Source organism: Marmota monax, unplaced genomic scaffold (assembly GCF_021218885.2).
Source record: "Marmota monax isolate L192 unplaced genomic scaffold, Marmota_monax_Labrador192_F-V1.1 WCK01_AAM20220418_F8-fsc00026, whole genome shotgun sequence".
Lineage (NCBI taxonomy): Eukaryota > Metazoa > Chordata > Mammalia > Rodentia > Sciuridae > Marmota > Marmota monax.
The window spans coordinates 11,804,609-11,828,985 of NW_026693108.1; the positions used below are offsets into that span (position 1 = coordinate 11,804,609).

At 40.9% G+C, this 24,377-nt stretch overlaps 1 long non-coding RNA gene across 1 annotated transcript; it reads left to right on the forward strand.

The window, feature by feature from the left end:
* Window positions 1-6,386: 6,386 nt before the first annotated feature.
* Window positions 6,387-9,750, forward strand: LOC124099729 (uncharacterized). Its single transcript, XR_006854062.2, has 3 exons — window positions 6,387-6,581; window positions 6,667-6,737; window positions 7,150-9,750. It is a non-coding gene; the product is annotated as an uncharacterized LOC124099729 (long non-coding RNA).
* The last annotated feature ends 14,627 nt before the right edge of the window (window positions 9,751-24,377 follow it).

A 24,377-nucleotide genomic window follows, 5' to 3' on the forward strand; every position in this document is an offset into this window, starting at 1 on the left:
TTTATAAAGAAAGAGTTGACAAAGATAAAGACTTTAGAATTTTAGGAAAAGCTTATATTGACAAATTGTGTTAAAATATGAATATGTAACAATGAATCTCACTTGTATGTATGACTATAATGCACCAATAAGAAATGTGAAAAAAAAGAAATTTAGGGAAAGCTTAAAAATTATATTGTCGGGTCTGGGGTTGTGGGTCAGCAGTAGAACGCTTGCCTAGCACATGTGAGAGCCTGGGTTTGGTTCTCAGCACCACATAAGTATAAATAAAATAAAGGTATTGCGTCCAACTACAACTAAAAAATATTTTTAAAAACTTTTATTGTCCCTGAAATTTGTTTTGAAGTTTAATCTGATATAAGGTCCTGTTTCTTACAGAATAGCACAATGATAACAATATGTAATAATCTAAACAAAATTGGATAAAATATTACTGGGTGTAGATGAGGTTATTATTATCATGGCAAGAAATTTAAATAATTTATTTTATTGGGCAATGATATTTGTAGAAGGTTCTATATGAAATCCAAAAAGGTAGGAAATCAGCTAAGAAATGTGCTGTCAGAATTTTTGTTGCAAGTGAATGTAAGTAATCTGAATAACAATGAAGTTTTGCTGACAACTAATGTATGGTTTGTGGAGAATGAAAACATTAAGTGGAAAATTTATTTCCAACTGTACAGACAATGGATACTGAGTTGCCAAAAAGTGAAACTCTTAAAAAATTATTCCACAGGAAAACTTTCTTCCTTTTTCAATGTCATTGTGCAACAGATGGAGCAGCAGTTATGATCAACTGATATCGTGGGTCTGTGAACTAACTGAAAAGTAGTAACAGTTACCAAGCAAGCCAATGAATTATTCACTGACAATTTCAGTCACCAAAAAACCTAAAGACCCACAAATTAATGAATGTTATTAGTGCTACTAATAAAATTAATTCCAATATTTTAATTAAAAGATAATTTTTGTAATGTTTGTGATGACTATGAAGAGTTTGATTGTCTTGTCTTAAATAGGAAAAATAACTTTCCATAGAAAACTTTTTAAATATATTATTTATTCTTTAACATGTACAATTTCTTTCTCAATAAATGAGAAATTGAATAGTGATATCAAAATAATATTAAACAATCAGTTACCTTTTTATCATTATGACCAAAATACCTACAAGAACTTCTTAGAGGAGAAAAACTTTATTTTGGGTTCATGGATTCAGAGATTTCATTTATAGTCTGCCAATTCCATTGCTCTGGGCCCAAGGGTGGGTGAGGTGGAGGAAATTTGCTCAGCTCCTGGCAGCCCAGAAGCAGAGAAAGAAAGGAGTGCCAAGGGCATTTGCACCCTTCTAGAGCACACCCCCAGTGACCCACCTCCTCCAACCACACCCCACATTCCTACAGTCACCACACTCAAGTTCATCAGACTAGATAAGCTGATTAGATTACAGCTCTCACAATCCAATCATTTCACTTCTGAATATTCCTGCATTAACACAGGAACTTTGGGGGGACAGCTCAGATTCAAACCCTAAGAACCGAAATACACACACATTTAGTTAAGCTACAAGCAAGTGAGATTAATATTATTGAGGAGAAAAGAGTTATAAAAAAGATTTTTCAATCAATTATTTTAAGAGAAAGTTGCCTCTAATTTTCACAGTTCTATTGTCTGCAGCAGGTAAGACTAGTTCTAAGGCCACTGGGTTGGCACTATATTGCTATTTTTAACATGTATAATGATTAAATCTAGAACTCAATATGAATTTGTGATACCAGATGATTTGATTAATCCACTTGAAAGTGATGCAACATAGTAATAAGCCAAGCTTGCAGGAAATGTTAATTAAGCTAAAAAATTATTTAGGGCACAAAGGAATTACTTAATTACAAAAAGTATCGAATTCAGCTAAAACTTTCATCTGTCCTTTAAATGAGAGCAACATTATTTAGGATAGTATTTCCAACCACACATTTAGGTGAAAAGGGTTTCAGTGCAGTGCAGCCATTAGGGCAAAAGCAACAAAATGTAACAGAACATTTGGCATTCCCTTTAACAGTTTTTAGCACTTCATTAAAATCCACCAATAAAATTAAAATATTTCATATTAGTGCTACATGTTTCAGTTTGGGTCTCTCCTGCAGACTCTTGAGACAAAATTTTAGGTACAGTTTGTCTTGGAAACCTCACATTGGAAGAACAGGAAGTGAGACAGAGGAAGGGAGGGATGAGAGCTCACAGAAATGAATTATCAACCAGCTAGCACAACAGGAGCTTAATCACAGCAGGAAATCCCCGTATCCCACAGGAGTGAAGGAGCTGGGGCAATTTATCCACTGATTCCCTTAGGTACTGAGGCTACTCCCCGAGGCAATTCTACGCCACTTCTGTCTGCCATGTGAGTAAGCAGAAAGGTGGCTAAGAGGTACACTTGGGAAGGGTGCTCAGAGGTGATAAAGACTTGGGGATGGAGTGGGGCTGGACAGTACCTCCTGCACCAAGCTGCCTGGGCTCTTCGTGGTTTTCTACTACAGTGATAGGAAAGACATGCTGAGAAACTTAAATATGGAAGTTATGGTGTGGGGATTTGAAGAGGAGGGAGGGGGTTGTCCAACTCCCCACCCAGTCTTCCTGAAGCACACACCTTAGAAGTCCACCAGAGCCTTTCCTCTTTCCAATTCTTCTTTTCTCCATCCTTTTGCAAAGGATGTGGTCTGCAGGGTCTTTTAAATTCTGGAAATGAACAGATGCCCTCACAGATGGTGGGATTTCACAACAGGAGTCACTTTATCACTATCCCTTAAAAACAGGGAAACATTTTCAAGCCACTTGTACAGAGTCCATCACATGTGTGAGACTACTGTACTTCTTCATCTCAACTGACAGTCTGCTTTTTGCTGGAGATAAGCTAGTGATTTCCCTTTATCACCCCACAGGCAGGCATGTCTCATTTGTTGGCACCAGATGTATGTTCACTCATCTTACACTAGTTTTTATTCTGCTATACATCATACCTTGGCTCTTTCCTCTTTCTATTCGTGGTGGCTTAGGTGCGGAGGCTACTGATCTTCTTACATTTTATATATAAACTAACATATTTATAGGTGGGAGCAGGCATTTTCTTCTACATCATCACACCCAAAGAACTACAAATCAAAAGATGTATAATTTTATAAATTTTCCTTTGTCTCTTCTTTATATCAAAACAAGGATACTCTGTTGATTATCAAAATTATATATTGCATATTTAAGATATTAAAAGCAGAATAAAAGAATATTTGTTATAAAAGGCAGAGTTGGATTTCCTATGATTGGATATCGTTGGACGAGATGGCCCAACTAGGGCACAATGTAATTGAGTTCTGAACAGTCTAACACAATATAAAGACAATACAACTGTAGATAATATTCAAAATTACAAATAAGTTATATAAGACATTTTCTTACACCTTGTTTTTAGAGGTATGACATACAAATAGGGGACCCAGGAGCTTTTAATTCTCTTAATATGGCCATCTAGCCATATCCCATAATACCAACCATTAGTTAGATTATTTATATTTTATATACAAATATAAGATTATCCTGTTCCTTGTGTATTTTTCTTTCCCTAGTATCATTTTGCTCTAGTGGAGATCTTGCTTGCTGTGGTTTGGCTCTTAAACATCCCTCCTTTCACATGTCACTTTCGTATGTGAAAGGGTGACTGCCCACCCTGGCACTACAGGGAGATGGTGGAACTTCTAGGAGGTCGGGCCTCATGAAGGGAAGTTAGGTCATTGGGGGGCATGCTCCTGAAGGGGCTATTGAGACCCAGGCTCCTCCTGTCTCTCCTGCCCCCTCCCCCCTCATGAGGTGAAAAGCCTTCCACAGCCATGATACACTGTGTCACCACAAGCACAAAAGCAGCAGGGCCAAGTGGTCATGGACTGAAAGCCCTGAAACCATGAGCCAAAATAAACCTTTCTTCCCTTTTATGTTGATTATCTGAGGTCTTTTGTCACAGCAATGGAAACCCAATTAACACATGCTCACAGTCATGCTGCGGTGATAAAGGGGGAAATGATACCTGCCTCCCCTGCAACATTGTTAATACCACCGGCTCGTTTCCTAAGCCATCCATACTGAACAAATTGAATACTGTTCATAAAGGGGAATGTGATATAATGCCATGGGTTTATGTTCTCCCAAAAGCTGCTCTTGAGACAAGGATTTGGTGTAAACTCCACCTCTCTAATAGGTTCTAAGAAGTCTAGTGATGTACTAGGGAAGGGGGACAGGGACTATCATCTGTGGTCACCTGGAAGTAAGTCCTACTAAGGACCCTCTGAGAGAGGTAGAACACATCCCAAAACTGTCTTACCAGTGCACAGAGAAGCTGGACTATTTGCCAGCTCCTTCCTGTGTAAGTCAGCTTTTCATCTCTGTGACCAAAGTACCTGACAAGAACAACTTAGAAGAAAAAAAGTTTATTTGGGGGCTCATGGTCTCAGAGGTTCAGTCCATGTTGGCTGAGTCCATTGCTTTGGGTCTGAATTGAGGCAGACATAATGGCAGAAGGAAGCTGCTCAGCTCATGACAGCCAGGAAACTGAGAAAGTGAGGAGCCAGGACAAAATATAATTCCAAAGGGCACCTCCCTAGTGACCTACTTCCTTCAGTCACATCCCACCTGCCTACCATTACTACCCAGTAATCCATTCAAAATTTTAATACAACAAATGGATTCCTGCATGGATTAGGTCAACGTTCTCATAATCTAATCATTTCACTTCTGAACATGGCTACATTGTCACATGTGCTTTTGAGGAACACTTCCTATTCAAACCATAACACTTCCTTCATTGATTGAAGGGCTCTGGGGGTTATAACCCCTCTACACTTTCAGCCTGCTTTGTGCATGGGCTGAGCACACTCCCAGGTCTAGAGAAAGCCCTCGGGAAGAAATACTGTATGAAAACTGTGCACGGAAGCTCTAGCTGATTGCCAGAACAGGCAAGAGGTCATGATTGTGATACCAGCAGCATCTCCTACAAGTAAAAAGAAAGAAGTACATTCAAATTGCATATTCTCCCATTTTCCCTCTAGTCCCAGGCAGGACATCTTTGTGGGGCCAACATTTTCTTCTTGATGTCTACTGATAGGTGCTATGTAAGTGACTCCTCTTGGACCATGATGAGGCTGCCTTGGATCCTTGCCAAGGTGCAAGTTGGATTTCAGAGAATCATCAAAACAGAAAAGATATGCCAAACATAGCAATCTCATCCCTGAGCAGGATGTATCCTCTTACAGAACCGCCCAGCCACCTGTCCATCACAGCAAGAACAACACTGAAGATAAACCTCCCCCAGGTGGTTTCAACAGAAGTAGGAGCTGGTCTCTCCTTGATTTACTTTTAAGGTCTATTCAGAGATGCAAGGGTCATTATTGGCTCAAATGCTTAATCTTGCTGTGCATGTCTGTGACCAATTCATGCTAATCAGCACACTGATTCAAATTCAGGTACTTAACATAACATTCAAAAGCAAAATGCATTTTAATTTTTATTTCTCTTCTTCCCAAGGTTAAATAAAAATATTATATAGGAAATCATAAAAATATTATATAGGAAATCCTTCAGAACCTTTTGTGTCAATTTTGACAATATTGATTACTGTAAATCCATAGAAATGCAATAAAAATATACATTCATAATACACATAAAGATAGCATCATTACCACAGCAACAAATTTAAAAAGACACATTTAGAAAAAATATTTTCTAAATTTCAGAAAATAAGTTGAAAATGAAATACTAAAAACTTCCCATAATTAATTGCCCAGTTAATTTTGCTTATTAATTTCAGACTTTCTATTTTTTTTTTTAATGGAAAAGTTAAGCTCAGGCCTTTCTTTCATCTACAGCTTCAATTCTCTGTGTGTTATGAGTTGAATTATTTCCCCTCAAAGACACATTAAAGTACCTCAGAAAGTGATCTTCTGTGGAAATAGGGTTGTTGCACATGTAATTAGTTAAGATGAGGTCGGACTGGAGTAGGGTGGCCCTTAATCCAATATGACTGGTGTCCTTCTGTGAAGAGATACAGACCCACAAGGGGAGAAGGCTATGTGGTGACAGCAGAGGTCCAAATGATGCAGCCACAAGCCAAGAACTCCAAGAACTGCAGATCACAATCAGAAACTGGAAAGAGACATGGAAGGATTCTTCTCAACAGGATTCAGGGGAAGCAGCCTAGATTTTGAACATCCAGCCTCTGCAATTGTGAGAGAACAAATTCCTATTGTTTTAAGTCACTCAGTTTATGGAGCTTTTTATGTCAGTCCTAGGAAAGTAATGCAGTCAGCTTTGCCTTTAATTCTTATTTTCAAATGTCTTATTTTGTCTGTTCCTTATCTTTATCCCCTTTCCTCTCCCTTATTTCTACCTAGGTAAAAGCTATATTGACACTTCCCTTCTGTCCAGCAATCACAAGGCACAGCTCACCATGCTCTTCATAGCAACCCCATCGTCCCAGAGGTGACACAGTGTGCCATCTCATATGCCATTTTTATGATAAAATCATGGAACAAAAAGCTGTGCAGGTAAATCTTTTTGCCCACGATTTAAAAAAAAAAAGAAATCCAAAATTGATTTAAGTAAAAGCTGTTTTTTTCTTGATCTATCTAGTGTCTAGGAAAGACTTTCGATCACTGAGTCACCTGGCTCCAGCCCGCTGGCAATGACCTCTCCCTCTGCTGGTGAGTCTGCAGTCCAGGCACCAGGACCAATTCTGGTCCCAGGCAAGGAAAGTAGAGAAAATCCCACCCACTGTTCTGCCATTTCTGCTGGATTTCATGCCTTTTGTGCCTTCTATATTTCTTGATCAAAGTAAGGACACATTTTCCAGTGGTCATCATGTGATTGTATCTTTTCTGCTCAACTGTGATGAGTGAATGCTTTTATTTTTATTCCCCAAGGTTTAGCGTACTGATTGGCACTCCATAGGTTCTCAAAATGCATATGTTGCAGGAATAACTGGGAGTGCCAGTCTTGTTGGCTTCCTAGCTAACAGGGGATCTCCATCTGCTTGGCTCTCCAAATACAGTGTGCTCCTGTGTTCCCTCTGCTGCACTCTGATGGGCCAACACCCTTTTCATTGTGTGCTGACAGGTACTGCCTGTGGACAGTCATACCCCTCCCCGGATTGTGTGTGGAGACTGTCTGGACTTGTCCTCACCTTGTCATGCAGGTGACTCAAATATGAATCCCAGGACCCTGGACCCTCCAGCTCTCCCCCACAGTATGGCCAAGGGATTTCCAGAACTGTTGGAAGATGAATTATGTTGCAGGAGTATCTAGGAGTCTATGGCTGGTCACCTTTTCTGTTGTTGCAGTGATGTCATGTATGTGTAGGAGCTGGAGTTGCTTAAAAACGTTAAAGTGAAATGGTTGCTCTAATTTGCCAAATATGTTCCTTAGCCCTGCTAGTATTCCAGTACTTGTTTATAAGGAAATGATACATCACTGAGTACCTCACCAAGCCCTCAAAATACAAAAGAATAGCAGCTTGGGCTTTCTGAGCCAGCTGACAGCAGTCTTGTTTCACCTGCAGGATTTTGATTTTGTTTTGGTGTTTGCAGTACTGAGGGGTGGAACCTGGGGCCTCATGCATGTTAAGCAAGTGCTCAACCATGAGCTGCACCCCCAGCCTCCAAATGCATGTTAAAGAAGGTTTGCCCTGTGCAACATATCAGGTGGACAGAGTGGGACTCAGATGGAACCTGTGTGAAGGAGTCTGATTTCAAGGACAGAGAACCTTAGCTGGTCCTGTGTGAAGGAGTCTGATTTCAAGGACAGAGAACCTTAGCTGGTCCTGATGTCTGTGTGTCCACCTGGCTAAGTACCCTTGACAAACCACTGCCTATGTGCTTTGACTATTCTTCCATTTACAACATGCCTTCATTTCTGGCATCAAGTTTTATTCCCTTGCAGTTGCTCTATGTAGTGCCCTTGACCAAACCTGCTCCACCAGCCAGAGATGACTAAAGCCTGTGTTCAATATCCTTTTGACTCATCTGTTCATCTATTTGAAGTGAGCTTTTCAAACTGCTTTCAGCCTTCTCTTCTCCAGACTAAACATTGACTTTCAACCCTTTGATCATGTTCATTTTTATTTTGAATCCTCTCCAGTTTTCTTTATTATTCTTACATCAGAGCATTTAAATGGTGCATGAGACTCTACTCATAAACTAGACCCTTAAGATGTCACTGGTCATGACACATTTATGACGGTAACTGGCAAGTTCTAATCCCTTACTCCAGATTTCCTAAGGGAAAGAAAGAGACTCTGCCTCAATTCGCTAAGAAACCCAAAGTTTGAATTGGTAAGGGAAAGAATATACTTGAATTTTTAAGACAAAAGTTGCTATTTAAAACAAACTATTCCAAGCAAATTCCCAGCAGAACCTTTCATTGTAGTTTACAGAAATTCCAGCCAAGAGTCCATCACACCAAATCTGAAAATGTCAGGTCCTTTATCAACAAAACCCCAACAATTTATAAGTATGGAGATTCCTCAAAAGATTAGGCATGAAAACACCATATAACGCAGCTATGCCACTCTTCAGTATTTATCCTAAAGAATTAAAGTCATTCTACTACAGTGATCCATGCATACCCACATTTATAGAAGCACAATTCACAATAGCCACACTATGGACGGGTCTAGATGTCCATCAACAGATGATAGATAAAAAAATGTGGTACATATACATGGAAGAGTTTTATGTAGCCATAAAGAAAAATGAAATTATGTCATTTGCAGGAAAATGGATGGAACTTGAGATCATTATGTTAGGTGAAATAAGCCAAACTCAGAAGGTCAAGGGTTGTGTATGTTTTCTCTCATATGTAGAAGCTAGAGATGGAAAAGGAAAAGAAAGATCTCATGAAAATCAAAGGGAGATTGGCAGAATAGAGGAAAGGGACCAGTGGATGGGAGAGAGTGGGAAGTGTTGGGGAGGAATAGTAATGAAATTATACTGTTTTATTGTGTGCATGTGTGAATATGTAACAGCAAATCCCACCATTGTGCACAACTGTAATGCACCAAAAAATGTGGAAATAATTAAAAAATGAAATAACCTCCAATCAGGAAAAAATTATTCATATTATGAAGCCATATGTTATATAGTATATATCATCTTCAAATGTGGACACAAGTGTATATCATAAATATAAAATTCATATTTAATTAATTATTTTTATTTTTGACCTTGCTGGGGATCAAGGTCAAAAGGCCATATACATGCTAGGCAAGGGCTCTACCACTGAGCTGCATCCCCATGCCCAATGTACATAAAATATAAATATATAAAATATAAATGTACATGGTGCCACCTATGTTGTTCATGCCCTAGATACACTGTCGGAATGAATAGTCTAGACACCTCTTCAGTCCCCTAGATATCTGGGATCATAGCCTGGTTCGAATCCCAGCCCCACACTCACTAGCTAGACGCTTGGGTAGTGCTACTTGACTCCCCTTGCACCTTGGTTTCCTCATCTGTAAACAGGGAATAATGATAATAATGATGCTTATCTCTAGGAGTTTCTGAGCATTAAACACACTAAGAAAAAAATTTAAAACACACTCAGGACAGGTCCTTCCCACAGCAAGTGCTTGCTCTTATTATTACCATTATGTCATTTTAGTAATCATGCTCTGAACATTGGCAAGGATGCTGATTTAGATCTGAAAATCAAGTCCATTTCTGCCAGAATGCTCATGAGACTGTTTGTTCCTAAAGTGGTAATTAGAAATGAAGATCTAGAACAGAATGATCCTTCCATTTGAAGAAGGACCTGAGAACACAGCTCCCAGGGATCCTGATTCTCTGGCAAGTCAGGCTCCTCTTCCTGTAGTGTTCCCAAGCTGTGATAAAACAGGAGACAGAAGATTCATTCTCCCTCCTCCTTCTTCCTCTGCTCTCCACCTTGGGTCTGTTTATGGCTGCAGCATCCCTCACCAGCTTGAGGTCCAAATGGAGCCTGGCACACCCAGGTGGCCACAGGTGCTATAAACAAGGAACACAGGTGGTATGAACAATCAGCACACATATTTCTCTTGTATGTCAATTATATAGTAATAGCCTCCATTTACACAACTAAAAATGCTCTCTCCCAGCATTTAAAAACACGGGCTTAAGCGCTTAGCTTTTATTTTTTCCACTTTTGATAGTAACACAGAAAAAGAGAATTCTTATTTTCCCAGCTTAAAAGTTAACAACCCAGACATGTCAACAACCTCCCTTAAAGCATTGGGAGCAATGGGGAGTGGTAGAGATCGTGTTGAACTGATTGACACATGTCCCTTCTGAAGAGTTGAGCCACTCCTAAGCTCTATGTGGGAGTGCCACAAGGGAATGGGGGATCCAAACTGCCTCTCAGAGTTTAGACTTTAATGAAGAATCTTCCAAGTGTTAAATGTTGACTCACATCAATATATATGTAGGTCAACCAGACTAATGCCACAGGCAGACCTGCAGCAGATGAGCATCCATGATGCCCTCTCCATAGCCTCAGAGGACACCACAAACATTGCAATTGAACATAGTGTCCATGGTTACCCCAGCTGGTGCAGCATGGTGACCCAGATTCCACCAGCCACAGTGAGCAATGATACTTTGTCTCTGAGCAGAGTTCTCCAAGACACTGTTTAAACTTTAGTGTGTATAAGAACCCTCTATAATAATTGTCCTGAGACTCACTATCTGATATTCTGAGGGAGAGCCTTGGAGTCTATATCTAAAAAAAAAAAAAATTCTAATAGACTTTATTTTCTACAACACTTTTAGATTTATAAAAAAGAGTTCCCATAAACCCAATTTCCCCCCTTTTGTTAACACCTTACGTTAGTATGACAATTAATGAACCAGTCCTGATACATTATTAACTAAAGCCCAATACTTTCATTATTAAAGTCCATACATTATTCAGGGTTTCTGACTGTTTGCTTAATGTTCTTTTTCTATTCCAGAACCATCCAGGTTTCCACATTACCCTTGTAGTTGTGTCTCCTTAGGCTCCTCCTGGCTTGTCAAGGATACACACTATCAACCTGGCTTATCACTGTTGACATTGACCTTGATTGCCTCCCTGAGGTGGTGTTTGTCCAGTTTCTCTACTGAAAAAACACTCTGCCTTCCACATGGCAGTCCTTAGACGTCAGAATGCACGGCCACACTTACAGAGTGAGTTTGACTCCACCTCTTTGAGGACAGAGTATCTACATAAATTACTAAGAATTCCTCTGCACAGATTTGTCTCTTCCTTTCCCCCTTTTGTTTATATCAGTATGGACTCATGGATATTTATCTCATACTTTGGATAATAATCCAATACTACTTTGTTTTGTTGCTCAAATTGCTCCAACGTTGGCCACTGAAAGTTCTTTCTGTGATCTCCTGTGTCTCTTGGATAATCCTCCATCAGTGTGGGTTTTCGGCCTCCTCTGTAATGAGCTCCTCAGGTTATGCGGATGGAGGTGGTCCCAGGCCACACTGTGGTAAAGTGGCTATAGGAGTCGGCCCTGAACTCTGCTAAATACGGAACGCTGCCCAGTCAGGGATTCCTTCAGCAGGTGGATAAGGGAGTAACTCCTCTGTGATCTTATTCATTCAGCAAACACTTACCAGGTATGATCTCCCTGCCTCCCCTCCATTAGGGATGATGCTGGATGATGGGATTACAGATCTTGCATGTGGTGTGCAGAGGGAGAAAATGTGGGTGCAATTCATAGGAAACAGGAAGAGAAATACCCACCAATCCTTTCACCTGTCCTTAGCTCTTCCTCCTGGAGACAATAGAAAGCACCCTGTTAAGATCTGAGGTCAGAGAAAGATCCCAGAGGACATGCACGGGAAGGGGCTGGACTCGAAAGCATCTGTGGAAGATTTGGCATTGAGCTAGAAAAAAATTATTTATCTTTTGAGACTGAAGGAAAGGAAACTGACTATAGGAATGTTTATGGATGGTGGTGTCAGAGTGGGGAAGGGGGTTTAAGATCACCTATAATGGTTTTGATATTCTGAGTAAAGCAGGAGACCAGCTCATCCTTCCTAGATGCCTGGGGAGGGCACTGAAGGTTTGAGATGGTGGTGAGGATTTGTCTTGCTGTAACAGAGTACCTGACACTGAATAATTTATAAAGAACAGAACTTTATTTATCACAGTTCTGGAGGCTGGGAAGTCCAAGGTCAATGCCAGCCAGTATCTATGAGGAGCTTTTTGCTATGTCCTCCTGTGGCAGAAGAGTGGGAGAGAGCAAACCCGCTCTGCAAGCCCTTTTTATAGCAGTCTTAATCTAATCACAAAGGCTCTGCCAAACACCTCCCAACACAGTTGCACTGGGGATTCAATTTACAACACATGAATTTGAGGGGACACATTCAGACCATAGTGGGGGTTGTATCAGGGGACCAGTAGCACAGCAAAAACGGAAAAGGAGGGGTGTCCAACTACTAGTGATGAGTGGAGAGTCCCACATCTTTAAGTGTAACAATGGGGATGTGGTCTGGGAGCTGTGTCATTAGGAAATTTCATTGTAAAAACACCAAACGGTGCTAACCAAACCCAGATGGTACAGGTGAGTCACTGACATAGCCTCTCCCTGGAATCAAGGCTCACTGTAGAGAGGAGATTTATGAAGCTGCTACTGGGAGATTCACCCCATAAGGTTTTATAGGGAGCTTTTCTTTAGTAACTAGAAGGAATACACTCTAAAATCAGGATAAAAAGTATAGTAAAGACATAAGCCAGAGTAGTCATTTAGCATCGAGTGTTAGGTACTGCACACAGGTGTATACACTATAGATTATATGACTGACAACACGGTAGCTGTCTACAGCAGCATCACCACCAATGTGTGTGGAATGCACTGTGCTCTACAATACAACAGCGACCCTGTCGTTCGGTGATAGGAATTGTCCAGCTCCCTCTTTATCTCATGGGACTCTCATCATGTGTGACCTGCCATTGACCATAACATCCTTATGCAGCATGTGACTATTTTTTTTTCTGTGACTAATTAATATAAGTGACTATTAAAATAATCGCTACCAACCTATAACGCTAACTAGGTAACTGGGAGGGTAAGAAAAAAGGAAGAAAAAAAAAACAAGATATCACAGAATAAGCAATTACCACCTCTTGGGATGGGCTGGGTGAACAAAGAGAAGCAGTTAGAATTATTAAAGCCTTGAAACAGAGTTGCGGTCCCCTGGGACTGAAATGGGATCTCTAAGGAGGGGTGTCCAATTACTAGTGATGAGTGGAGAGTCCTCTGTAAGTGTTGGAAACTCTGGCAACTGGAATCAGCTACTGCCACAGGCAGGAAGTGCCCCTGCTGGTGAAGAGTGTGGCCAGGGTGTTGCTTACTCAGAGGGGCCGCAAGCAGGAAGGTCACAGGTCCCTCCTTCCTACGCAGCTCTGCTAACTGGTAGCTTGTACAGTCTCAGCCCATCACAAAGCCAGGCAGAGAAGCCTTGGTTTGGAGCTGAGAGGCATTAATTCAAGAACTGTCATGGAAAATATACAAAGCCACACGTGACATTTAGGAACTACCTGTGCACTTGAATCTGTATACTGGCTGACTTTCTCTTCTCTGATGTCTGTCAATTACATCTTGCCTTCCTAAGCCCTTGACATATTGGAGTTTCCTTCTTATTCCAGGGGCCAGTCCCTGGTTCCCTTTGTTACTTACCCTTCTCCAGAAAATTCCTGATGGGTCTCCTGGTTCAAAAGCAACTGAACAAGTGTCTATCAATGAATAATGGGTAAACATCAGATAGTTTATACATACAATAAAATGTTATTCAGTCTTAAAAAGAAAGGAGATTCTGACACACTCGACAACATGGCTGAATCTTGACATTACGCTCAGTGAAAGAAGCCAGACACAATAGGAAAGATATTTGGTGATACCATTTATGTGGAGTTTAGAGACAGAAAATTGATTGGTGGTTGCTAGAGGTAGGAGAGAGGAGAAAGAGGAGTCACTGTTTAAGGAATCCAGAGTTTCACTTTTGCAAAATGAGAAATGTCCTCTGGATGGATAGTGGTCATAGTTGCACAATAATGGGAATGTAATAAATGCCACTCATCTGTACACTTGGAAATAAATGATGGATGGCCCAGGCAGTATCTATGATGGCATGAGTTCTTCAGCACATTGCAAATGTGAATTTTACCCAGGCTGTAAGTCATGATGTCAGTCTTCATGAGGCCATATTGCTGTATCCCAACACCACGTAAGAAGAGTTCCAGTAGCAAGGACTTCACAGACACAACCACCATTATTGCAGTTGAGTTTTCATTCCAATCCTGAGCAAACCCTTCCAGGAACAGGAGTTCTTCCACCTGTTGACAACCAGATGAGGAACCTAACAAGCTAAGGCTTTCTGTAAAACCTTGAAGAAAACATATTTGATGAGATAAACTTATTGTCATTGGCCACCAAGGAAAGTTTTGATCCAATGGAAATTTTTCAGCTTTTTGAGGAACCAGACTTGGATTCTGGCCTTTCATTGAATTCAAGTCATCATAGCACCTCTACTACCAAGTCCAATTCTTCTCACTCTGTGTGATGAAGACAGTGCTAGCAGTTATAGTAGAGATCGTGGTTATCTTTTCCATCATGATTAGAAGAGGCTGTAGGAGGCTACTACTCAGAACCCATGAAACTTTGTCACATGAAAAAAGAAGAAGGTTGATGGCAAGTTTTATGTGTATTTGACAACAATTAAATATTTGAATGGCTTTTTAAAAAATGTTCTTAGTTGTCAATAGACCTTTTTTTAAATTTATTTACATGCAGTGCTGAGAATCAAACGCAGTACCTAATACATGCTAGACAAGTGCTCTACCACTGTGCCATGATCCCAGCCCACAATTAAATATTTTAAAAAATGAACTAGAAACACAGTGGTGCATGCCTGTAATACCAACAAATAGGGAGACTGAAGCAGGAAGATCACAAGTTCAAAAGCATCAGCAACTTAGTGAGGCCCTCCCTAAGCAACTTAGCAAGACGCTGTTTCAAAATTTAAAAAAATAAAAATAAAAAAGGGCTGGGGATGTGGCTCAGTGGTTGAGCGCCTCTGAGTTCAATTGCTGGTACCGGAAAAAAAAAAAAAAAACTAGACAAAGGTTAAAGAGGATATGGGTGGGCAGCCCCCAGCCTGATGTATGACACATGCCCCCATCTTCCCACAGTAATTCATTCCCCAGCTCATCTTGGTGAGCAACATTTTCCAGGCTTTGCTGAGAAAGTACCTAGTGCTATGCGCTGATCAGCCCCACTGCACACCTACCCCCAGTGTATGTGTGCAAAGGCAGCATTCCCCTCCATTACTCCGACGAATGATAAGCTATTTCTGCAGATAATAATATCTACTATGGAGTATTTACAAATATGCCAGAGCCACAGCTGTACTACCCACAATTCACCTGTGTTGTCCATACTATGATCATTTCCATCTTACAGATGAAGAGCCTAAAGTTCAGACAGGTTGTGACTCATTTCAGGGTCACCTTTCTGCCAAGTTGAAGCAGGCTGTGTCCCAGAGCCTGTTCTTAGTCATGGGACTCTATCACCCCCTAGTGGTTCACCTGGTCTTGCGTTGTCTCACCTGTAGTTCAGGATCCCCAGCCTTTCCTCAGTAAGAAGTACTTACTGCTCATTTCCATCATTTTCTGCTCCACACCAGGCTTCCTTCCCTTGCTCTGGTGCCACACTGGCTGCGTTGTGACAGGTGGCATCAGGGGCTGAGTTCTGCTGCATACCAAAGTTTCTGAGAAACCAATGACATTAAGGACAAAGGACTGACCATTGGATCTGGTAAGACCTCAGCCTTACCTTAATGAGCAGGAGTTAGTGAATCGTAGGTCAAGGCCTGCCTGGAGTCAGATGAAGAGAGAATGTGTGTGAGGAGGTAAAAAAGGCAAGTACCAGCAAATGCTATGAGACTCTGCAAAGAAGGGCAGAAAAATAGGGTGAAATCGAGAGTAGAACAAAGGATATACATTTCCAATGACGGGTAAGAACCATATGTTGAATTGGACAACCTACCAGGCACGGTCCTTAAGCCACATTAACCTCACTCCCCCACTGGCACCAAGGCCAAATTTGGGGGCCAACAGAGGTGAGGCAAAGAACCTCACCCCCCCACTGGTGCATAGACCTATCCACAAGTATGGCTGTATGCTGGACCGGTAGTCAGTGACGGGTATGATCCAATTGCAGTGGTATCAACCTAAGAGAGGAGGCTGACGCCTAAAGGTCAGTTTTTCCCATGACGGGTAAGAACCATATGTTGAATTGGACAACCTACCAGGCACAGTCCTTAAGCCACATTGCTTGTTGTTTAATTAATCAGAAGGGGGGAGATGCTGGGAGCCATTAGCCAAGTAGGTATGACAATTTCCTTGCCAGCGTACCCCATGTTGCTTAGTGGAAGGACTCGTGGAAATAGGACATTTTGCAGTGACATTGCATGTAGGTGACCTTGCTCAAGGACCAAGGTGGATCCGGGTTTAGGGTGGTTCCAGGTTTAACATTATTCCTGCTGGGAATAGGGCGTATCCTGCTGCCTGAGTTCCCCTTGAGTTCTCACGGGATTCAGACAGTATTTTTTGGGAGACAGAAGCCCAGTGGGAGTGAATTTGGGCAGAGAACGTGGATTTCCCCAGAACGTGATTATAGACGGCTGGTGTAAATTCGGGAATAAAGAGTTGCTGTTTGAATCTACAAGCTGTGTGGTGGCTCGTGATTGTGTGCCCAGCCAGACTGCGGCATCCCTCTGTTATTCAAAGACTAAAACGTTTACTAACTGGTTCTCTAGAGAAAAAAAAAAATCTATTGGCCTCCAGTTTAAGGGATGGGTTCAGGACAGAGACTGACCCTAAGAGCAAGAGGTCAAGGAGTAAGATCAAGGTGTGGCAGGGCTGGTTTCCCTTGAGGTCTCTCTGCATGGCTTTTGATCAGCCCCTCTTATGGTAGCTTCACTCAGTCTCACTGGGTGTATCTGTGTCCCGATCTCTTCTCACAGGGAGACCAGTCATGTTGGATTAGGGCCACTCTAATGACCCCGTCTGACCTTAATTACTTCTTTAACTACCCTATTTGAAAAAGCAATTAGGACATCAATATATGGATTTTGAAGAGACACAATTCAGCCCACACGGGATGTAACAGGAGACATGGTTCCCCACGCAGGACATAATAGGTCTTCAACAGCACAACAGATTCTTGACCCAAGCTGGCATCAATGGTATTAGAAATGAGTAGAGCTATCCAGACGTACTCTTGCCCTCGTAAACACTGATTCCCCAAACCAGGCAGGCCTGAGCCTGTCCGTGAAGAAAACTCTTTTCCAGGGTTTGTTAAGGACAAGTGCTGAAGACTTCCTGATTTTATTCTTGTTCATTAAGCAATTAATTGCAGAATTTCATAGATTTTTTTCCTCTTTTGACAATAAAGAGTGAAAAAAAAAATCCAGTATAATTTTAGCAGCAATTAACCTGGATTCACACAGAAGCGTGTTTGCCCTGCTGAATGCAGCCTGCAGCAAGGGGTGGCTGGTCCTGGACTTCTGCTCCCACAGTCCTCTCTGCTCTGCTGTGGAATGTCATTACCACTCTCGCCCCCATCCACAGTTTTTGCTTCTCTATTTCCAAAAAATAATGACCAGATGATGCTTTGTAGGAGTATAGCCAGATACACTTTGGAACCAAGAAATGACCCCTTCCCTCACTGGAGGTGGCTGTGACAGTCACAATTTTCTTTCTTCTTACTGGCTCAGAGGCAAAAAAAATGCTACAGCTTTTGACCTATGACATGGAAAGAAGAAAAGACTGAAAAAAGAAAAAGCCCACAGATCCCCCTACTTGGATCAGCCTACTGCTGGAACAAGAATAGAAACTGAAATTTTTAGAACAAAACTTCACATGGACTGACCTTATTTCCGTCTAGGACACGAGGACGGATTCTAGTCAAATGAATTTGAAGCAGCGGAGCTAAAAGATCAAAGTGTGAGAACCATAATGAGAAAGCCCTTTTAAAAGACTGTAGAATCAGCGAAATATTTCTAGGATTCCGAAACTGGTTTGGGGAATGTAGAACACTCTGTCAGTGGTTATGTAGTGGTTCTTGATGTAGGAGAAGAGCTAGCTACTCACTTCCAAACTAGATTTAAGTACAGGATATTAAACATGAAAAATCTAAGATTTGGCCTACCAATATTTGATTTCAAACCTCTAATACTGTTAGGAAAATAATTCCTTTTTTACTTAAATGTAATGCACTGCCTTCTTGAATATCCTCTCTAGGCTCTTTGTTACTGTAGTTTTATCAACACTGTCTTAGTCCTGCCAAAACAGAATACCACACACTGGGTAGTTGATAATGAAAAAGAAATATATTGGCTCATAGTTCTGGAGACTGGCAAATCCAAGATCAAGGAGCCAGCATCTTTATCATCCAGGGTGGAAAGACAAAGAGAGGACAAGAGATAAGAGAGGTTCTTGGCCAGAGATAAGGGACCCACTCCTGAGATAACAGCGTTAATGCTCCGCTGAGGGCAGAGCCCCCATGACCCTACCAACTGTTATTAGGTCCCGCCTCTCACAACCACTTTCCAAGACATGAACTTTGGGGACACAGCAGTTTTCATGGTCTGTCTCTGAATACATTTTCTTGGACCTTCCTTTTCTCTCTGGTGTTTCCTAGTCCTGGCCTCAGTTGTCCCTCTTAGCTCTCAGGTTTTCCTATGTGGATCTCACAGGCCCTTGGTAGGGACATACCAGTGCCTCTGAAGATTAGTCCCAGAATTAGAGTGTAGTGCACGGAGTGACTGGTCTAAGGGCTTCTGTGTCTCCTGAGTTCCCTGGCCCACGGTGAGACGTCTCTCACCTTGTCAAATGACTTCATATCTGCAAATTAGAATAGTGCCTGAACATTGTATGTGCTTAGTAAAATTACACTCTATTATCGCTGAGATGGACTCGAGCTAGCAAGAATTTGTCTTCTCCCAGGCATTTGACGTCAGGAAACCATTCACCTTTCAGGTGACCCTGCCTTCCCTTCTCAGGTGTGAACCCTGAGCACAGAGATGGTTTGCTGCCATCTTTAGCCCTGGTCCAGTTGTGTAATGTCTGAATTCTATGATGTTCATGACATACCCATTCAACTACACCTATACAAAGAAGAAGGGTGGCTTCCTCCTAAATGGGTCTCACATCTCGTCATTTAAATTGTAGTATTAACACCTGCCCTCCAGGTGATTTGAATTGTGTTGAGATGATGTCTGCTTAGGATTTAAACTTCATGCAATCACATATCAGAGGAAAGAGAGACCTAAAGATTCCAAATTTGACCTTCAACTATGGAACGGAATTCAAGTGCCAAGATCCCCAGAAAGGCAGCCATGTGAGCTTGCTTACTTCTTATACCTTAGTGTGATTTCCTCAAATTAGATCAGATTGTGAGAGGTTGAATCTGGCAAAAGAATCTGAAAAGGAGGGAGGCCAGCAAGGACAAAGGAAAGGTCATTGGTGGCTTCTGCAAACAAAATATCTGCTTCATGATTTTGTCTTCATTCCTGTTCTACAACAATAGGGATGGTTTTGATGTCTTCCTCATCACCCATTGTCTTGTCTTAATTAAGATCACCTAAGTCTGTGCTCTGTTCCTGGCATGAAAACTGCTGCCCAGCCTTGGCACTACCATGAATTCATTAATAATATCAATGTACAATACTTGTGCTCTTATCCAAAGTAGGCTCCATCTCTCATTTTGGAACCATGTCTTATCATCTTGCAACCATTCAAGAACAGATATGATCTCGTGTGTCTTTTTGAAACATTTTTTTTTTTAACTTTCTGTTGGGCCCTATAAAATCTCTTATGCAAAATGTATATCCTTTGTTCTACTCTCGATTTCACCCTATTTTTCTGCCCTTCTTTGCAGAGTCTCATAGCATTTGCTGGTACTTGCCTTTTTTACCTCCTCACACACATTCTCTCTTCATCTGACTCCAGGCAGGCCTTCACCTCCGATTCACTAACTCCTGCTCATTAAGGTAAGGCTGAGGTCTTACCAGATCCAATGGTCAGTCCTTTGTCCTTAATGTCATTGGTTTCTCAGAAACTTTGGACATAGTTCATCATTCCCACCTTTAAAAAAAAGTTATTATGACATTTTTTTCAGAGACTCCAAAGTTATAAAGATTAATATCATAAACATCACTGAGCCCACCAGGAAGCTTAAAAAGTATAATATTTCTACTAGAAACCTTCATGAATCTATCTGATTGCTTGTCCCTTCCTACTTTCTCACAGGTGGTTGTACTCTCCTGAATTTCGGGCTTTTTATTCCCTTGTCATCCTACATAATTGTACTATACATATGTATATCTCTAACAGTATTATGAACTTTATTATATAAGTGGCAGCAATTGTGCATGTCTTTTAATTTGATTTTATTCTCAATATTATTTTTTATTTGTGACTGTAGCTTGTTTTCACTGCTGTGCAATATTCCATTACATGCTTGAATGAGTTATCTTTTGCTCTCAACAAATTACTCCAAAATTCAGCAGCTCAAAACAACAATAAAATGCTTCCATAAATCAGAAACTTAGGGGAGGCTTAACTGAGTTGTAACTCAGAGTCTCTCACGAGGTGATCATCATGATATAGGCTAGGTTTGCAGTCACCTGAAGGCTTGATTAGGGTGGAGGATTCTTTTCTGAGATGGCTTATTCATGTGACTGAAAGTTGCTTCTGGGTGCTGGGGAAAAAAAATCTCAGTTCCTTTACATGTGGCTATTTCTATGTGGACTGGTTGAATATCCTTACAACATGGTAGCTGGTTTCCTCCAGTCAGAGAGATCCAGGAGAGGGAGGCAGAAGTTATAATGACTTTCATGACCTCGCCTTGGAATATCTTATTGGTTACCCAGGTCAGCTCTACTCTGTGGGGGAGAGGACTACACAAGCACAGGGATATCAGGAAGTGATGTTGGAGGCACCTTGGAGGCTGGCTACTACCCTGACTACATCATAATTTATTCATTCTCTTGATGCCATTTACTTTTTTGTCGTTTTTGTTTTGCTATTATTTATGGTGGTGTTATGATCATGATCATTTTTGCTCAGGATTCCTGATGTAAATGGGCAAGAGTTTCTCTAGAGGAATATTACCAGGCTGTAGAGTATGTGCAACTTCAAATTTATTAGAAAATACCAAAATTGCTCCCCAAAGTGGTTGTACCAATTTATACGATCACCCACAGTGAATGATGTCTCCCACATGCTCTGTGTCTTTGTCAATGCTTGGATAACCTCTGAGGATTTAAATTTGCATTTTTCTGAATCACTAAGGAGGTAGAACATGTTTACATATGTTTATTTGCCCGGTTTATGTTTTCCCTAAAGGGAAACGCCTCATTTTGTCATCTGCTGACTTTTCTATTGGGTTTCATGTCTTGGTCCTACGAACTTGCAGGAATTCTTTTCATTTTTAATTTTTTTTTTTTAGTTGTAGATGGACACAATACATTTATTTATTTATTTATTTATTTATTGGGGGGGTCTGAGGATCTAACCCAGTGCCTCACACATGCTAGGCAAGCGCTCTGTCACTGAGCCACCACCCCAGCTCAGGAATTCTTCACATAGTCGGGATTTCTAAGAAGCTTCTGGTGATATCTTTTCCCAGTTGTGCTTTGTCTTTTTACATTTTTAAAAGTGTTTTTGATGAATAGAACTTTTTAATTATTAGTTTTTCCCCATTGTGGTGTGTGCTATTTATGTCTTTTTAGAGACATACTTTTCTTCATTGAGGTCACAAAGGTATCTGCTTAGAGTGCCTCCTAAAAATTTTGGTGAATTTTACCCTTCACATTCAGGTGTTTAATCCAAGTGAGATCTGTTTTTATATGTAAGGGAAAGTGGGGAACTAATTATGCCTGTTTCTGTGTGGATGCACTTGCTCAACTCTCCCGAAACATTTTCTTCACTTGACTTCAGGGACATCAGGGGCTCCAGGTTTTCCTCCCATCTCACTTGTTTCTTCCTGGTCTCCACTGATGGCTCTTCTTCCCCTTGCATCTTCTAAGTGATAGAATGCCTCAGAGCTCTTCTCCTGTCTGTCTAGATGCTTGCAACAACAGCTCTTTCTAGATAGCATCATTCAAGTCCATGGTTATGAATGACAACCCTATGCTGAACTCCCCACATTTCTAGCTTGGTCCTCTTCCTTCATGTGGCCTCATGGCTCACTCCTTCCCTTCTCAGGCCTCTGGTCAAGTGCACCTGCTCAGTGAGGTCTTGCCTGACCACTACTTAAGAGAGCAGCACCTATCCCTCCCTATCACTTACCACATTTTATTTTATATCACAGCCTCATCAGTTACCTCCTGACCTTACATTAGAAATCTATTATATATTATCTGTCCAGCACCAGGATATGTGCTTCATGGCTCTGATTTGTCTGCTGTGGAATCTAAGTGACTAAGAGCAGTGCCTGGCGTACTATAGATGCTCAATAAATGTTTATAATAAAAGAAGAAATTATAACTATTTAATATAATGCTCCATAGCTTTTGGACCTCTTTTATATGCAATCATATCCCTCCTAGAGCCCATTTAAATCCTCAGAGGCAGGAATTTGCCTATATTTGTGAATACTGGAACAATAACATCTCCTTTGGAGTTTTGACTCATATTCCGTGAACTTATTCCCAGTTCCATGCATTATTAGGTGTGTGATTGTCACTTGAAGAGATTGAACTACAACATCTCCAAGATAATTTCAGGCTATATCATCTGTCATTCAGTATTCACATAAACAGAATGCAGTTCTGATAAAGTAATAAGCAATTGAAATTAATAAATACACAAAGGTATTTGACTGTGTTGTTTTGGAGATAAGGTGCCCCCAGTAAGCTCATTTATGGGCAATGCAGAAATGTCCAGAATGTTCATAAGTGAAATTATTAGATTATGCGAACTGGGACCTAATTGGTGAAGTAATCTATTTGGTAGATAAATGATTCGAAAGGACTACCATACTCGGTGGTCACTGTAGTCAGGTAGTGTGTGGTGGAGGGAGGAGGTCACTGTGAGTGTGCCTCTGAAGTTGATATTCTGTCCCTGATGGCTTGCTCGCTCTCTGCTTCCTGGCTTTCTTCCTCCATGCCCCTCCACCATGATATTCCGCCTCATCTTGGGCCCAGAGAAATGGACCCGGCTGAGGATGGACTGAACCTCTGACACCATGAGCCCCAAATAAACTTTTCTTCCACTAAGATGTTTTTGTCAAGTATTTTGGTCACAGTGACAAAAAGCTGAGTAACATGGAATACTAGAGTCTCAATTAATCCAGAGCTAAGCAGATAAACAGTTCTCAATTGTTTTGAGTGAGAATATATATATTGCTCCTGAGCTCACTGTGATTTTGATACCACCAAACAAAATACCAAAAAGCATTCTTATTCATCATGATGGTCAGCAGCTAATTTGCAGAATCATAGCCTGCATTAATATACAAGATTATTTATGTTTTGCTTCAGGATCTTTTAGGAGATCTGTAGACAACAATGTACAGACTTCTATCTACCTTAAGTTATCCCTACACCAGTGAAATCTACCTGGCTATAGATAAAGATATGCATTTGGGAAATTTGAGCTTCCAGAGAAATCCATTCATTTACTGACTCTACTGAGAGCATTTGAGCTTAATACATGAGAATTTAGTCATTTGTGTTCAAATGACTGGTCTGCACTCTGCCTCATTACCCAACGAGCATAGAATGAATTTGTGTACATCTCTCCCTGAGGACACAAGAAGAGAATGTAAAAGTGACATGAAAATAGATTTCTAATTCTCTGGGAAATCTGTGGTCTGGTAATGTTATGGGAAGTTCTGGCACTTTGGGTTAGACTCTACTATGTACTGATAGTTGGTAATCTCAAAGCACACATTCAAGAAAACGTGGGAAAGATTCAGGACACATTTTAGGGAGAGTGAAACTTAACCAGAATTGTAGAGGCATAAATTTGCCTACATTTGTGAATATCACACCAATAACATCTTATCTGGAGATGTCTTAAAATTTTTTACTTAGAAACCTTTATCTTTTTTTCCCAGTTCTGAGTCAGCCTTTGAGTCAGTCCAGTGCTCACAGATGTAGGGTTCAGACACAAAGTAGGTATCTCCTATAGCACCATTCACAATATCTTCAGAATCTATGAGGTATGGTGTGGATTTGTCAGGAGAAACTCACTCCTTAACATACAATGCTCAAATCTGATGGGCTTAATCAAAAAGGAGTCAC